The sequence below is a fragment of the Balaenoptera physalus genome (genome assembly GCF_965194825.1).
Source record: "Balaenoptera physalus genome assembly, chromosome: 11".
In the NCBI taxonomy this organism is placed as follows: Eukaryota; Metazoa; Chordata; class Mammalia; order Artiodactyla; family Balaenopteridae; genus Balaenoptera; species Balaenoptera physalus.
This window is the reverse complement of record NC_138896.1, coordinates 58,838,550-58,856,816: the sequence shown is the minus strand read 5'-3', so window position 1 is coordinate 58,856,816 and position 18,267 is coordinate 58,838,550. Positions and strand designations below refer to the sequence as shown.

At 41.1% G+C, this 18,267-nt stretch overlaps 1 protein-coding gene across 1 annotated transcript in view; it reads right to left on the bottom strand.

The window, feature by feature from the left end:
- The window catches only part of CCR4 (C-C motif chemokine receptor 4), a 45,136-nt gene that overhangs the window by 2,156 nt on the left and 24,713 nt on the right, over nucleotides 1-18,267 (bottom strand). The gene's annotated exons all lie outside the window — the stretch shown is intronic.

Below are 18,267 nucleotides of genomic sequence, written 5' to 3'. Positions count from 1 at the left end.
CCAGTGGTTAAGAATCTGCCTTCCAATGCAGGGGATGTGGGTTCGATCCCTGGTCAGGGAACTGAGATCCCACATGCCGCTGGGAAACTGAGCCTGCACGCCACAACTAGAGAGCCCACATGCCACAACGAAGCTCCTGCATGCCACAACTAAGACCCGATGCAGCCAAATAAATAAATAAATAAATATTTAAAAAAAAAAAAAAAAGAATAAAAGAAAAGGGGGCAAGGACCAAGAAAATATTTTTTTTTAAAAAATTCTAATTTCTCCTGTGTGCTTTGTACTTCATAGGATTTCAGAGCATGTTCACTCATATCGTACATTCAATCCCAGTCCTGTGCTCCTGTTCCCACACCCCCCTCCAACAAAAACCTGGTACTCTAAGCCAAATAAGCATACTGAGCCATAGTGTAGATGACTCGTGAAAGACTCAGAGAAGTTAAATGCCTCCTGAAGGCCACACAGCCATGTAAAGAACTTGTTCCTCGGGCCCCAAGTTCCAGTGATGTGCTGGTGAACCAGATCTGGGAGGGCAAAGAGGTGCGGGGGATGGCGGGGGGGGCTCTGATTTATGGCTCTTGCTGGTTTCCGTGGTGTAAATACTCCCACCATGGCCAAGTTCAAGCCACCAACCGCCTCAAAAATTCCTGAAGATTTAACAATCAGCTCCTGAGAGCTGGTGCGGGTGGGCCCTAGCACGCCACAGCCAAGCCCCATGTTCCCTGTGGAGCACCTTCTTAGTTGGAACACACCTAGCCTCCCAGGCTGGGTGACTGGCCACTCCTGGGCCAACCTGACACTAATGCAGCAAATGGGTTTTCCAGGCCCTGTAGAAGGTTGCAGTATTCAGTTGGGTAAATTGAGGGAAATTTTTGGCCTTTTCATCAAAACCACATGTAAAAAATCAATCTTACACACTGAATCTTATCAGAGTGGGAATTAGCAGGACAGATCTAGAAAAGGCACATCATAGCCAGAAATAAAATCTCTACCTCGCCAACCAACCGCATTTCTTATCTAAATTGGCAGATGAGGTTAAAACCTTCTTAAAGTTATTCACACGTCCACATGTGAATCGGAGCAATGCAGGAGGCTTTCCGACTCAAGGCCACCTCCTCTTGCATCCTTCTTAGTGGCACCCTGATGTTCCTTATCAAAACCCTTTCACATTGTTCGATAATTCACATCTATTCCCCATCTCCCACCCTGACCACCACACACCCAAACACCCAAGCTATGTGTTTCTCAAGAGAGAGGTTTTGGTTTATTCCTGCAAACAGATGCTGAAGACCTGGGGCATCTCAGGGTCTCAAAAAAAAAAAAAAAAAAAACTGTGTTATATGATTATCAATTCTAGTTAAATGAATAACAATTCTAGCCTTCCTCCATAATTTTACCAGTGAAAATGAAAGGAATAAGAGAGATTGAGGTGTTAGGAAATTATCAGGAGAAGAAACTAAAGTCAACACAGGTGGTAAATGTCTGGAATTATTCTGCAGGCCTTATTTGGCTGGTGTTTCTTGACCTGGGAGTCTCGATAGAAGCCAGAAGTGGAAAAGTGTATATGTTGAATGAAAATTAGCTGTGTGTTCTGAGCCTGTGGCTTAGGTCAGATGTGTGCAGGAGGAGAGCCCTGTATGTATGCGAGAGCCAGTCAGATGAGGGCTGGGAGGGTAGGTTGTGTGAGCTGCAGGACAGGTGCCAACAGAATGACCAGCAGATGACCAGGATGCCTGAGTGATGGGGTTAGCTGTGTGGCTGGGCAGCTTTCAGCGCTTCCAAAGTCCACACACCTGTGGACAAAGCAACGCAGGGCTTGAGGCCCTGGGAACGCGCCCCCTCACCCCCCTGTCACGCCGGCCCCTTACCTTGCGTTTCTGAAAGTGGCTCTAAGGCAGGTCTGCGAGGCAGTGCCTGGCTTGCTCAAGAAGCACGGCGCTAAGAAAGACAGGAGCCTTTGAAGGGCTCGTGGCTTCCTGTGAGCACCAACTCTGTTCCTCATCCATCTACGCTGAGTTCAAGTGGGGCTTTTTGATAGAAGTAAGAAGCAGAAAATGAGTGACTCTTAGCTTGGGTTCAGGTTAAACTCTTAGTCACTCATTTCCCCAAACTGAAAGCTGGGAAGGTTTGCTCTCTGCAAGATGAGGAAGTTAAGTTTTTCAAGAGAGAAACTTCTAAATGTTTTAAAATGTATTTGTTGGATTTTTAATTTAAATTTTTTCATTTTAGCTGGCTATGTGCAGTAGAAGTGATCTTTATATTCTGGATCAGTGGGCTGTTTGTTATTTCCCCAGCATGGATGTACAGTGGCCAGCAATCAAGATATTCAGTGTTCTCTAAACAGTGGGATCTGAGGAGGTCAGAGTGAGAGGCCAGATTTATTCAAGAATAAGGCTAGTCAAGAGGAGAGAAAAGTGTATCCAAATGTGTGTGTCTGGCAGTGACGTGGAGGCCCTAGTCAACCACATTCGATAAACGTCCTCAGCCTGGTGTAAAGTGACATGACCACATAGCTCTAAGCCCCTTTCCCAGCAGGAAGAGCCCTCCCCCAAGCCCCTTCCACTGAGACACAGCAGAGCTTCCCCTGACACTGCTCCTGGCTGAGAGTTTCTTCAGGTTCATGTACCCATCATAGCCAAGGAGCTGACATCAGTCCTGAGTCTTTTCTATACGGTATCCTGCCAGCTTCTGCCAGCTCCCAGCCATTTCCATCTATGTGTCCACAGTTGCTTGGCTCTTTGGTTCAGCTTACAAGAGCCACAAATGTCATTTCTCCTGAGGAATTTGCATAAATAAGAACTGAAAAATTGAGCTAGAGCGGTGTTTATCAACCTTTTTTTTTCCATTATCACCCCTGCCAAGGAGTCTTTTCGGATTTTTTTTTCCTAATCACCTCCCCATGATATATTTTAATACCACAGATAAATAGGGAAGTTCCCTGGTGGTCTAATGGTTAGGATTCAGTGGCCCGGGTTCGATCCGTGGTCTGGGTACTGAGATCCCACAAGCTGCTCGGTGCAGCCAAATTAATAATAATAATAATACCACAGATAAATAGTAAATCTGTTTATGTTTCGTATATATATATGCAAATATATATGCTTTATATATATAAGAGTAAGGTTTGTTTAGGGTGGGGGGAGTTGCTTCTGGCTTCTAATGGGAGAAGACCAGAAAGGCTGCTTAAAATCCTACCGCACACAGGCCAGCCCTCCACAATACAGTCATCCAGCCCAGAAGGCCAGCAGTGCTGAGGCTGAGGACTCCTCAGCTACAGCAATATTCCCACCTGTGAACTGTGGAGCCAGATTCATAGAAATCCTGTGAAAAGGAAATGGACAAATAACCTTAGAGAATGCTGGGCATGGATTCAGGTTAAATACAGTTCCTTACGGCAGTGCTTTCCAGTGCTAATAGTATCATGAACTCCGGAAGCAGATGTAGAGTAAAAACGTCCCAGATATATTTTGTTGCCAGAGCTGACACCAGATCCTTGCTCAAAACCCGCCAACCCCTCCCTTGCACAGGAACTAACATATATCTTTAAGTCACAGGGTCTGGAGACAAAAAAGGGGAGTTATAGGAAGAGAAAAACAAAAACCCAGATAGAACCAGCTGGAACCAAGATGAATCTGACCTCCAGCAACCCCTGAGCCTCATTCTATGCTGATTTCACTACATCAGCTACTAAATGACACCCCTGCTCACGGCCATGACCCAAAGTTGTGCCACGTGGGCGAGAAGCTCATCCGTAAACAAAGTTCCCGCTTCTCCATTCTCAGGCCATTTAATAAAGCTTGCACTGCATCAATCTCAGCTTCGTTTTTGTTTCTGGCTGCACGAACCTGAAACTTCCCTGCTGAGGCAGGGGGCCTCAGCTGGGCTAGGGCCCGAGCAGGGGTCCATACGACCTGATTCGGTAGCAATTTGACCAGTAAATCTATGCCCGTTATACAGAGTAACTTATTTTTAGAAATGCAGAACCTGAGGAAGGTTCCACCATGGAATTAGAGGACTTGAGGGACGAGTTACCCTGGGCAAGGCCATCTGAGCATGTTGCCTAAGTCTCCATGGACCCTCCATGGAGGGGGGAGAAGTGGTAAGTTCTAGAACAGATGATATCTGGATGGCCAAATTGTCATCAGTGGTAGTTGGTCATTGTGGGTCTGGAGATGGTCCCTTAAAGCTAGTTGGTGCTCCCTTGACGGACTGGCCATGTGACAGGCACCTGGCCCCATGAGTGGGGATAAGCCCAAGCTCCAGGGTCCATGTTAGCTGAGGGCACTTGCTTTTTGAGTCCTGCTCAGTCTGGGTTTGGATCTCAGGGTCACCATGTACTAGCTATACGAACCTCAATTTTCTCATCTGTAAAAAAGGGTGATAAAGCCTGAGGATTGTGGGAAGATTAATGACCTAATGTTTGTAAAACACTTAGCATGGTGCCTGGTACAGATATGTGCTCAAAATGGCACCAGGTGTGAAAATTAGTAGGATAAATAAAACACACAGGAATAGCTTTCTCTCTTGAAATGGGTGAGCCTGGCATGTTGCCCTTAGCCATAACTAGGAATCCAGGAAATATTTTGATTTAGACTCAGTGGGCCACAATCAATTTCTGAGTTGCTGTTCAGGTTAAAAGCAGGTTTCAGGGCTTCCCTGATGGCGCAGTGGTTAAGAATCCGCCTGCCAATGCAGGGGACATGGGTTCGAGCCCTGGTCCAGGAAGATCCCACATGCCGCGGAGCAACTAAGCCCGTATGCCACAACTACTGAGCCTGAGCTCTAGAGCCCGCAAGCCACAACTACTGAGCCCACGTGCCACAACTACTGAAGCCCACATGCCTAGAGCCTGTGCTCTGCAACAGGAGAAGCCATGACAATGAGAAGCCCGCGCACCACAGCGAAGAGTAGCCCCCACTCACCACAACTAAAGAAAGCTCGTGTGCAGCAATGAAGACCCAACACAGCCAAAAATAAATAAATTAATTAATTAATTAATTAATTAATTAATTTTTTTTAAAAAAGCAGGTTTCAGATTTCCAAGTTGCAAAGGTTACTGCCCTGGAGAAAGTCGGTCTTCAGGTTTGCAAAGTAATAATGATAGTGTCCTGGAGAAACACTAAATAGGTTTTCCCTCCAGTAAGGGATTCAAAACTAAACAATATTCCCACCCACAAAAAAAAAAAAGAAAAAAGGATGAAATTTTAAGAATCCAGAGAAGGGAGGTGGTGCACTCAAGGCAACACAGCCAGAGACACAGTCAGTGTTAATGCCTACCCTCCCGACATTTTCATGGACAATATCTTTTATTGAGCTAAGTTTCTGAAACCTGACCAGAGAGAAGGTGACCAACAAAAAAATACCCAGAGCAAACCCTCCCTCAAAGCAAGGTGGTATGCCATATGCTGCACAGCACAGACTTTCAACAAGAAACAAAGTGATAGTGTGAGCCTACAGCGCCCCCTGGTGGACCAAGCCTTATTTCAAGATCAAAGACCAAAATACAATCCCCGGGCCACAGGTACCGTAGCCACCCAGCGTGTCTGACACTGGAAGGCAAAAACTCCCAAGGCCTTCAGGAGGAGCTCCATGGACCTCTGCTGCAGAGCAGAGGTGATAAAGCATCCAGGATTTGGTGTCAGACCTGTTAATACAGCTTAAAATGAGAGAAGGCTGTCAGGCAAGCCACACAGGGGTTGGACCCAAGGACAGAGTAACAGCAAGCTAGAGCTGTAGGGGGCAACTTATGTATGGCAAGCAGGGTGGGGTTAGTTAGCTTTCAAGAGTTCTCTGTTGATTGGCTAAGTTGAAAAACTTTGTAGGCTTGGAGCAGAGGAGTTGTCCCTAGTCATCTGGTTCCCAGTCCCCAGGACAATTAGGGCTGGTTCCTAGTGATCCCAGAGTACACACAAGAGGCTAATGGGGGAAGTGACTGGGGTATGGACCTAACTCCTCAAAAAGGGGAACTGACCGGGCCTCAAAACTGGGTCAAGAAAGCATTTGAACACACTATATTACGGGGGAGGTCTGAAGAAACAGACAAAACTTTGGAAAGGAAATAAAAGATTGCAAACAATTAAATTACAAATGGGTTGTTTTGTTTTGTTTTTTGATGATAACTAAAAATTACTGCACATTTGAAAACTAGAAAGCACATTTTCATGTAACCTGGATGTCAAAGAAAATACTATAGAAAATAGAAAACACTTATAACTGAATGATAATAAAATATCATTTATCCAATATTGTGGTCAGGGACTTCTCTGGCGGTCCAGTGATTAAGACTCCAAGCTTACACTACAGGGGGTGTGGGTGGGGGAACTAAGATCCTGCATGCTGTGCAGTGCGGCCGAAAAAAACAAACAACAACAACAAAAATTGTGGTCGGCAGCTAAAGAGGCTCTTAGAGGATAATTTAGACCTTAAATGTTTATACCAGAAAAGAAGAAAGGCTACAAATTGGTAAGAAGTGTTTAACTTGAAAAAGAAACTGCAGAAAAAGGAAGAGTAGAAGAAACTCAAAAAGGGTATAAGGAAGGACTTCTCTGGTGGCCTAGTGGTTAGGATTCCAGGCTTTTGTTGAGGTGGCCCAGGTTCAGTCCCTGGTCGGGGAAGATCCTGCAAGCTGTGCAGTGTGGAAAAAAAAAAAAAGAAGAAGAAGAAAAAGAGTATAAGGAAAAAATAATAAACATAAGAGAGAAATTAGTTAAACAGAAATTGAAAGTGGGGCTTCCCTGGTGGCGCAGTTGTTAAGAATCCGCCTGCCAATGCTGGGGACATGGGTTCGATTCCTGGTCCGGGAAGATTCCACATGCAATGGAGCAACTAAGTCTGTGTACCACAACTACTGAGCCTGCGCTCTAGAGCCCGCGAGCCACAACTACTGAGCCTACATGGCACAACTACTGAAGCCCACGTGCCTAGAGCCCATGCTCCACAACAAGAGAAGCCACCGCAATGAGAAGCCTGTGCACTGCAATGAAGAGTAGCCCCCACTCATCACAACTATAGAAAGCCCACACGCAGCGACGAAGACTCAATGCAGCCATAAATTAATTAATTAATTAATTAATTAATGTATTAAAAAAAAGAAATTGAAAGTAAAATAGACCCATAAAAGTATTTGAAAACAATAACAAAATTGACAAAACTTTAGGAAGATAAGTAAAGAAAAAATAGGAAACAATCTTGGGAATGTAAAGGGAGAAATAAATACAGAGCAGAGACTTAAAAGATAATAAATAATATGAATGATTTTATTACAATGAATTTGAAAACTTAAATGAAATGGATAAATTCCTAGAAAAATCTACCTACCAAAATTGTCTCAAAAAGAAGTATAAGGCTTCCCTGGTGGCGCAGTGGTTGAGAATCTGCCTGCCAATGCAGGGGACACGGGTTCGAGCCCTGGTCTGGGAAGATCCCACATGCCGCAGAGCAACTGGGCCCGTGAGCCACAACTACTGAGCCTGCGCGTCTGGAGCCTGTGCTCCACAACAAGAGAGGCCGCGACAGTGAGAGGCCCGCGCACCGCAATGAAGAGTGGCCCCCGCTCGCCGCAACTAGAGAAAGCCCATGCACAGAAACGAAGACCCAACACAGCCAAAAATAAATAAATTAATTAATTAATTTAAAAAAAAATTAAATAAGTATAAATCAGTCAAAAATTGAAATAAAAATTGACATAATCATTCAAAAATTGAATCAGTAGTTTAAATGCTTTGCACAAAAACAAAGTTAAAAAAAAAACCAAAAAAACCTCAGGATGGTTTTATAGGAAAATTCTACCAAACGTGCAAGGATTTTTTTTTTTTATTGGCATATAGCTGCTTTACAATGTTGTGTTAGTTTCTGCTGTACAGTAAGGTGAATCAGTTACACATATCCATATATCCCCTGCTTTTTGGATTTCCTTCTCATTTAGGTCACCACAGAGCACTGAGTAGAGTTCCCTGTGCTATACAGTAGGTTCTCATTAGTTATCTATTTTATACATAGTAGTGTATATATGTCAACCCCAATCTCCCAATTCATCCCACCCCCACCCCTTTCCCCCCTTGGTATCCATACATTTGTTCTCTACATCTGTGTCTCTATATCTGCTTTGCAAGTAGACCCATCTGTACCATTTTTCTAGATTTCACATATATGCATTAATATATAACATCTGTTTTTCTCTGACTTACTTCAGTTAGTATGATAACCTCTAGGTCCATCCAGGTTGCTGCAAATAGCATTATTTCATTCTTTTTTATGGCTGAGTAATACTCCATTGTATATATGTACCACCACATCTTCTTTATCCATTCCTCTGTTGATGGAGATTTAGGTGCCATGCAAGGATTTTTGTTTCTTTGTTAACTACACATCTCTAGCACCTAAAACAATGTCACACATGGGATATGCTCAAAATTATTCACTGAATGAATATCTTACACAGATTACTTTATATGACATAACCAAGAAACTTAAGACTTCAGTAATGGGCAAAAAGTATAAAAGTAACAATTCACCAAATAGAAAATACAATTAGTAATAAATGATAATGGAATAATGTGCAATCTTCCTAGCCAACAACAACAACAACAAAAGCAAGAGATTTTTTCCTAAGAATTTAAGTTGTGACCAATTCTCCTAGGTGAAAATTCATTCAATGATTCAACAAGATTTCCTGAACATCTCCTACATACTGGACAATGGTGATTTCAAGAGGAAGTGTCCATGTTTCAGGGCACCAGTTCACAATCCAGTGGAGGAGATGACAATGTAAGAAGATAGTTATGATAGAATATTATGTAAAATAAGATTGAACAGAACTGTATAATAAAATAAAGAGATAATTTTATAAAGTATAATACTGAGTAAGTGAGATATGAGCACAATTCTATAAAAGAACAGAAATCATACCTGGCTCTGCTTGTTGGAATGAAGGAAGGCTCCCAAGAATAGTTGATATTTGCCAACCATATTTGCCAAATGAAGGCATGACGTAAGGACTGACTGGCAAGGCTAAGGAAACAGTGGGGTCAGAGGCAAGGAATAGAGAGAGGGCAGGAAACCTGTTTGGGATGGTGGTGCTCAGTGTAGTAGGCGGGGAGGGACACTAATGGTAACTGAGCTCAGACACAGGCTGAAGTCATCACTGGCATCAGCATTCTTTGAAATAAGAGAAACCATGATCTCATCAATGCTCTTCTTTCTAATTGAACGTTAGCTCTACCTCTGAGCACAGTGATGCAGATGTGTCTGAGGCTCCATCCAGTAGGTAGCTCTTGGGAACACCCCATGGGATAGTCACCTTCCACTTCCTTGTTTTCTTTTGAGCTCCTGATGGTTTTCTTCTGCCCCAAAGCACACCCAGGGCCAGCTTAGCCAGTGTGCAGCACCCCTTCTTTGGATTTAACCCTGACAATTTTCCTTCCCATTAGGTGAGGATAGGAGACAACAGCTTATTTCCTCTTTGCATCCAAGGAACTAAATATAACACACAAGTACTGCCAAATTCTGAATAATAAAATATGCATTATTCTCTTTTTATGAACAAATGTATTAGTGTGAAGTCAAGCGGAGGCCAGTGTTCATGAAGGAACAAATCCAATCATCTCAAACAGATCGATGGTTGATTACACACCTTACTCCTCCCAGGAGTGACGCTTGACGCCAGAAGGGAGCTGGAGCCCAGAGTCCAACAACCTCATTCCCATCCAGCCGGTCCCCATGTTACAGTTAGAGACTCACTGAGGGGAAAAAACTGCCCAGGGTCATTGGCCAGAGGGTATTTCGATCCCCTGAGGTGGATTTTTTTCTGGGTGAGGCTCGGACACCTCACAGCCTGCCCCCCCAGTGCGGGCCCTCGTGCTCTGAGGAGAGTGGGGCCCAGCCCTCCCACCAACCCCTGAGCTTCTGAACCCTAACTTCCGACACCCCTACCCCTATACAAAACCCACCAGTGGCCCAGAGAGGAGAAAGTGAGAGAAATATGGTAGGCAGCGCATAAAGCCTGAAAGGCTTTGCTCCAGCCTGGCTCAGGCTCACAAGGGTCTTGTCTGCAGGGCACAAGGAGGGGTGGTGCCTCACAGCCTACCAACCAAGGGAGCAGCATGGGAGCATGGCTTCAGAGGAGATGGTCATGGCTCCCTGCCCCCTAACTGCTCAACACTGACCAGCAGGAGATGCCAAACACCTACTGCCGCTCCCAGCAGCCGCTTCGGCAACACAGCTCCTCAACCCGTTCCCCTTGCTTCTGCTTGGGAGAGGCTGGAAGAAGCTGTATGGTTGATCTAAGAACCTTGCTCATCTCTTTCCTCAAATTCACACAATAAAGAATGCCAAACACTGGAGCAGGCTGGGGCAACACTCCTGCCTTTTCATCTTTGCTGTACCTAATCAATAGAAACATATATGTAACCATATGATTTATGAGTTTATTTGCTGAATCATCCCTCAGTTATGGAGGCCAATTTCAATGACTTTCTTCCAGAGATAGACTTTTTACATTATTAGGAAGCCCCCCGAATACTGTCTACCACCCCCCCACCCCCCGGCGACTATAGCCCAACTGGTGAAATTGCAGTTGTTTGACCCTGAGAAATAGTATAAAAAAAACAATGGGAGACTGTTAATGGGCAGCAGAGTCTCCAGGGAACAGGGCCTAGACTCTAGAGGTCCCTTCCATACTGCTAGATACCAACATGTTCCATCAGTTCTTCAGGACATATACTCCACACAGAGCAACGACCACCCTTCCTCCTCCAGAGCAACTACCACCCAACACACCTACAATCCACCAAATCCTGTCTCTGGAATAACCAACTGCCTCCAATCCTGACTTTCTACCTGTAAGTCAGCCCTGTGAGGTTCTTCCTCCCATCTTAACCCAAGGTTCTATTCCTTCCTTGTTAAACACAGTTGAAGACACAAAATATAAAATACAGCTCTGCATATTCAAAGAATATATTTTTATTTTACCATGTAAATAATTTTGGAAATATGACAGTACATTCAATATGAGGAATTTTAATACTGCCATCTTATATGTGAGAGAGGCAGTAGAGAAGAGTATCACGGGCATTTTTACTACAGAGAAACAGTTTACCACAGCCCTCAAGAGGGTACATGAGGAGTCACCATAAGGAAAGAAGTTGGAAAAAAATCTCATTCCTGCAGCTCTGAGAATCCTTGGGTGGGACCTGTGGAGGAAGAAGGTGGCTGTGGAGACTGGAAAACAGACTGCAGAGGTACACCATGGTCTGTTGCTGCCATCTTTTTTTGGTCTAGGGTAAAAAGAGGAGAAAAATCTGTTGGAAAATAATGGCTCCATGATGTGCTAAATAATGAAGCCCTGAACTGCAAAACCCAGGGCTTTCAACAAAGAAAAACAAAACTGCTTAGAAGCAGTTGGGAGAAACCCTGGGCCATATTCCCTTAGGGTTTACTCCCTCCTCAGTGTTCCCAGGTGTCAGACACTGTCTCTCCCATCTCTTAGGAATAGATATCCCTATCCTCCCTCTTCTCTTTCCTCTGGCCTCCTCCGGCCCTGCCATTTCCCTGACACTCCCACGTCAACACTTAGTCCCAGAATCTGCTTAAATATTAGCACCAAGGGTTACGAGCTGGGATATACCAAGCCTTCTTAAGTGCCAGAAGTCAATGTGGAGAGGGAGATGAAGTAGGAAAGACTGAATATTTACCTTATATCCACATAGCCACTGTGATTCTCTCATGCTATGATATTTGAGAACATTCCAAGATAAGAAGTGATACCTAATATAAAATAAAATGTATTTTTAATCAGAAAACATTTTTCATATATTATCTATGGTACTTAAAAATGTCATGTAGAGAAAATTAACTTTTGCTCTTTTCTGGAAATATTTAAAGTTTATATAATAAAACACAAAATGATACTGTGAATATGTTATCAAACAAGAATGTGTGTGTGTGTTAGCTTGTGTGTGTGTGTCCCTGTATACATACACTTTTGGGGGCAAATATTATATAAGCAGTACTCACACCTACACAATGACATGATGTAATAAAAAGCTCATGTACTAAAATGTATCCACAGTACAATGGTATATCTGCATTACAAAAGCCCTCCTCCCTCATACTTTTTTTGAAACAGGGCTCATTTTACTTCATGGAACATGCACACGTTGTTAGCAGTTCCAAGATATATTTATTTGAATGTCTTGGTTTATTTAAGGAAAAAAGGAAGAGATGTTGTGATCAATAACTGAGTGCTGGGAAAGGATCATTCTTGCATATAATTGAGAAGTGGGACTGATTTGGTCAAAAGTGTCAGCCAAGCTACATTAAACATATTTTAACATACAAAACTGATTTTAGAATTATGAGACTGAAACAAAGAAATGCATTTTCCATGTTGAGTGTAACTTACATCATTTATTCATGAGCAAAATATTCTAATCAACTAAGTTTTGCAACTAAGGGAATAACTATAGTATTTAAACTCACCCATTTAATATGTTTTTAAATGCTTTAGCTTCTTTCAGCTTCTCTAAGAGTTTCTGTTTGATGCTTCTATTGAAGCATGCTCCAGAGTTGAATGCCACTCCAAATTCACTGTCACATCCTCATCTGCATACTAGGGCCTCTCATGGGTCATGTGCTATGAAGTAATGTAACCAGCTTTTCAATTCAATCTTATTTTATATCTAACATTTAAATTCAGCTCAGAATTAATTTGGAGGATCCAAAGAATATTATCATTCTTAAACATGTGGAAAATTTACATGTGAAAAAATATCCCTTCTCAAGAAATTGAGAGTTAAGTTTCAGAATTCTTACCTATGAATGTGCTCAAGACGATCATCAACAATATCATTCCCACCCACCTTATGGTTTAGCAGTCATAGTTTATTACAGAGCTTGGAATATTCGGAGCGAAATATTACTGTAGGCTAAAACCTAGAAAAATTCACATAATTAGTTTAATGATAAAGATATTACCCCAGCTGTTATGTCATATGACAGATCTTCACTATTGTTCTTGCACCCAAACTAGGATTCAATGCTTCATTTTGGCAGTTATTTTAAGGGCCACAATCTGATTATATGCATGTGCAGCCTTTTCATCACAGAATTTAGAAAAAAAAGTTAAAAACAGAAATAATGTACTAATTTAAAATATACTGAAAGTCACATACGAAAACTAAATTAAATATTAATATTTAGACTCTTGCCTTCTGAGATGGCCCACACTCTGTCCGTGCAGTGTGTTTTTCCCAGGGCCGCTCTCACTTTTTGAGACGGACCGCATTCTGTCTATGGAATGTGTACCTCTCTAAATAAAGCTGCTTCTTACGATCACTTTGTCTCTCAGTGGATTCTTTCTGTGACAAGGCATAAAGAACCTGAGCTTCAGTAAGTCCTGACACCAGTTATGCAGGAACTAATAAGGCCCCCACCCAGGTGGAGGATAGAATGATGATGTTGACCCTCCTGACTTCAACCAACTAAAGCTTGGACTCTGTCGACCTTTGCCCCAATTCTATGCTGAATTCTCCTCAGCTCAAGCCCCCTCCTGAATATGCACGTACCTTTAGTTTAAAACTTCCCCAATTTTGCAGTTCGGGGAGACACCTCTTTGGGAAAATATCCCCAGTGTTCTCCTTACTTGCTGCAAGGAGAATCCCTTCCTTCTCCCCAACCCCCCCAAAATTAATATTTAATTAGATCAAAGATTCCTCAATAGATAAGTGATACTGGTAGAAATTTAAAGTGCATTTCAAATAATTCTTCCATCAAAGGATCTATTATGGCAGTACAGTGGTTCCTCGAGTGTGGTCCTTGGACCCCTAAAGGGGCTTCAGGATTGTTTCAAGGGGCCTATAAGGTCAAAACTATTTTTGTAATACTACTACTAATACCAAAGTAAATAATTTTAACTTCTAAATTCTAAAGAATTTCTAGAATTACAGTTGACCCTTGAACAACGTCGAGGTTAGAGACACCCACCATCCATGTGGTCAAAAATCTGACTATAAATTAAGTTGGGCCTCCAAGTATGCAGTTCCATGTCCATGGATTCAACCAACCTAGGATCAGATCGTGTAGTAATGTAGTATTTACTATTGAAAAAAATCCACCTATAAGTGGACCCGTGCAGTTCAAACCCGTGTTGTTCAAGGGTCAACTATATATCTGTTTTTAATTTTTTTCTTCTATGTCCTAAAGAATGTACAATGAGGGGACTTCCCTGGTGGCACAGTGGTTAAGACTCCGCGCTCCCAATGCAGGGGGCCCGAATATGATCCCTGGTCAGGGAACTAGATGCCACATGTATGCTGCAACTAAGGAGCCCACGTGCCACAACTAAGGCCCGGTGCAACTAAATAAATAAATAAATATATATATATATATATATATATATATATATTTTTTTTTTTTTTTAATAAAGAATGTACAATGAAATTTCCCAGAGGCTACAGTGTGATGATGCTGCCAGTGGTTTTACCTGCCAATGCTTTTGCACCATTAGTGCAAATATCAACACAGTGAAAAAGGCAAATAACATCTTATCATTATTATGAAAATAGTTTTGGACTTGCAAACACTCTAAAAGAATCTCTGGTTCCCACCAGAGGGCTCCACATTCCACACTTTGAAAACTGCAGTATTAGGGTAATGAATCTTGCCAGCAGGTGACAGAAGGTACAGTTTAGTATCTTCAAATTAATCCTAGCCACAAGTTAAGATATTGTGAGTTATCAAATGTAATCCAGGATTAGGCAAAGCCTTCTTAGATATATAACAAAAGCACAACAACAACAAAAAAAGTAAATTAGACTTACAAAAACTTTTATGCTTCAAAGGATACCATCAAGTAAAAAGACAACCCACAAAATGGGAAAAAATATATATATCTGATAAGCGACTTGTATCCAGAATATATAAAAACCCTTACAACTTAATAAGACAAATAACCAAATTTAAAATGAAGAAAGGAGCTGAATAGACATTTCTTCAAAGAAGAGATATAAACAGCTAATAAGCACATGTAAAAATGGTGAACATCATTAACTATCAGGGAAATGTAAATCAAAACCCCAATGATATACAACTTCACATCCACTAGGATAGCTATAACCCAAAAGACAGATAGTAACAAGTGTTGACAAGAACATAAAGAAACTGGAGCCCTCACACATTACTGTGGGAATGTAAAATGGTGCAGCCACTTTGGAAAACAGTTTTCCAAAGTGGTGCAGCCACTTTGGAAGGCTGATGACTGGATAAACAAAATGTAATATAGCCATACAATGAACTATTATTCAGCTATAAAAAGGAATGAAGTACTAGTACATGCTACATCATGGATAAACCTAGGAAACATTATGGTAAGTGAAAGAAACCAGTCACAAAAGACCAGATATTATTTCATTTACATGAGATGCCTGAATAGGCAAATCTATAAAGATAGAAAGTAGATTAATGGTTACATAGGGTTGGGGGAGAGGAGGATGAGCGAATGGTGAGTGACTACTAATGAGTATGGGGTTTCTTTTTGGGGTGATGAAAATGTTCTAAAATTGATTATGATAATGGTTGCAAAACTCGGTGAATATACAAAAAGCCACTGGATTGTACCCTTTAAAAAGGTGAATTTTATGGTATGTGAATTATATCTAAATGAAACTGTTACATGTATACATAAGTCAGTTGCCCTTATTATGACTTTAAGACACTACATGATCTACCCTTAATATTCTAACCTCATTTCCTACCATCTCTTCCTTTCTCCCTCAACACTAGCCTTTGCCTCAAAGATGCCACAAGGTATGTTGCCACCTCAGGTCATTTACATTTGGTTTTTCCTCTGCTTCGAATATTCTTCTTTCAGATATGTACAGTAAATTCTCCCATTCCTTTCAAGTTTTTACCAAAAAAATTACTTTCTGAATGAGGTCTTCAACTGTAATCCAAATGAAAATTTCAATACTCTCTGACATATTCTTTTAATCCCGATTCTGCTTTTTTCTCCCTAGCATTTCCTATTACCTAAAATACCAAATATTCTATTTTCTTTTTTCTTTTCTTATATCTTTATTATTTTTTATTCAAAAAGTTGATTTACAATATTATATTAGTTTCAGGTGTACAGCACAGTGATTCAGCATTTTTCAAGATTATACTCCATTATAAGTTATTACAAGATAATGGCTATAATTCCCTTGCTATACAGTATATCATTGTTGTTTATCTATTTTATACATAGTAGTTTGTATCTGTTAATCCTGTACCCCTAATTTGTCCCTTCTCCCTTTCCTCTCCCGTTTGGTAACCACAAGTTTGTTTTCTATGAGTCTGAAAACATTGGTATTATTTTTTAGATTCCACATATAAGTGATATCATACAGTATTTGTCTTTGTCTGACATTTTGCTAAGCATAATATTCTCTAGGTCCATCCATATTGCTGCAAATGGCAGAATTTCATTCTTTTTTTTAATGGCTGAATAATATTCCATTGTGTATATATGCCACATCTTAGTAATCCAATTGTCTGTTAATGGGCACTTGGATTGCTTCCATGTCTTGGCTATTGTAAATAGTGTGGCTATGAACATTGGGGCGCATGTATCTTTTTGATTTAGCCTTTTTGTTTTTTCTGGATATATAGCTAAGAGTGCAATTTTTAGTTTTTTGGGAACCTCCACACTGTTTTCCAGTGACTGTGCCAATTTACATTCCTACCAACACTGTACAAGGGTTCTCTTTTCACCACATCCTCTCCAACATTTGTTATTTGTAGACTTTTTGATGACAGCCAGTCTGACAGATATGAGGTGATATCTTGTTGTGGTTTTGATTTGCATTTCTCTGATGATTAGCAAAGTTGAGCATCTTTTGATGTGCCTTTTCATGTACCTGTTAGCCATCTTCTTTGGAAAAATGTCTATTTAGGTCTTCTGTTCATTTTTGATTGGGTTGTTTGTGTTTTGATATTGAGTTGTATGAGCTATTTATATATTTTGAATATTAACCCCTTGTTATATCATTTGCAAATATTTTCTCGCATTCCGTAGGTTTTTTTAAATTTTGTCAATGGTTTCCTTTGTTGTGCAAAAGCTTTTAAGTTTAATCAGGTCTCATTCATTTATTTTTGCTTTTATTTCTTTTGCCTTAGAAGACTGATCCAAAAAAATATTGCTATGACTTATGTGAAAGAGTGTTCTACGTTTTCTTCTAGGAGTTTTATGGTTTCTGGTCTTACATGTAGGTCTTTAAATCATTTCGAGTTTATTTTTGTATACAGTATGAGGGACTATTCTAATCTCATTGTTTTACATATAGCTATCCAGTTTTCCCAGCACCACTTGTTGAAGAGACTGTCTTTTCTCCATTGTATATTCTTGATTCCTTTGTCATAGACAATTGAACATAGGTGTATGGGTTCATTTCTGGACTCTCTATTCTGTTCCATTGACCCATGAGTCTGTTTTTGTGCCAGTACCACACTGTTTTGATTACTGTACCTTAGTAGTATAGTCTGAAGTCTAGGAGGATTATACCACCAGCTGTCTGAAGATGGTAAAAGATTTAGTGTGGTAGATCATAATATTAATGGTAATGGATATTAGACATAGGCTGAAGTAATCACGGGCCTTTTCAAATATGAAAAGCCATAATTCAATCAATCTTATTCTCTCACATGGACATGAGTAAAATGGATAATAAGAGAACTCTAAAAGATGAACTACTGAATGTTTACTTTGTAATATATACTCTACTGAATATATATCTGTCCATTGAAATCCTCACAATAACTCTATGAAGTAGATTTTTTCATTACCTTCCATATGTGGATGGGGAAATTGAGATACACACGTATTAGTAGCCATGCCAACATCATAAAGTTGGTAAGTGATGGAGCCTAGATTAATATCCAGTGCTTGAGCTCTGAGCCATCTTTTCTTGACATTAGATCTGGTTAAGAGGAGTCAGCCCATATCACTTCATGGGTCCACAAAGAACCCCAACCTCTCCTAAAAACAAGTGTCAAGCTACACACAAGAACTTGGATGGGGACTTCCCTGGTGGTCCAGTGGCTAAGACTCTGCGCTCCCCATGCAGGGGGCCCGGGTTTGGTCCCTGGTCAGGGAACTAGATCCCACATGCATGTTGCAACTAAGAGTCCTCATGCCACAGCTGAAGATTCCGCATGCCACAGTGAAGATCCTGCATGCGGCAACAAAGATCCCACGTGCCGCAACTAAGACCCGGTGCAGTCAAATAAATAAAT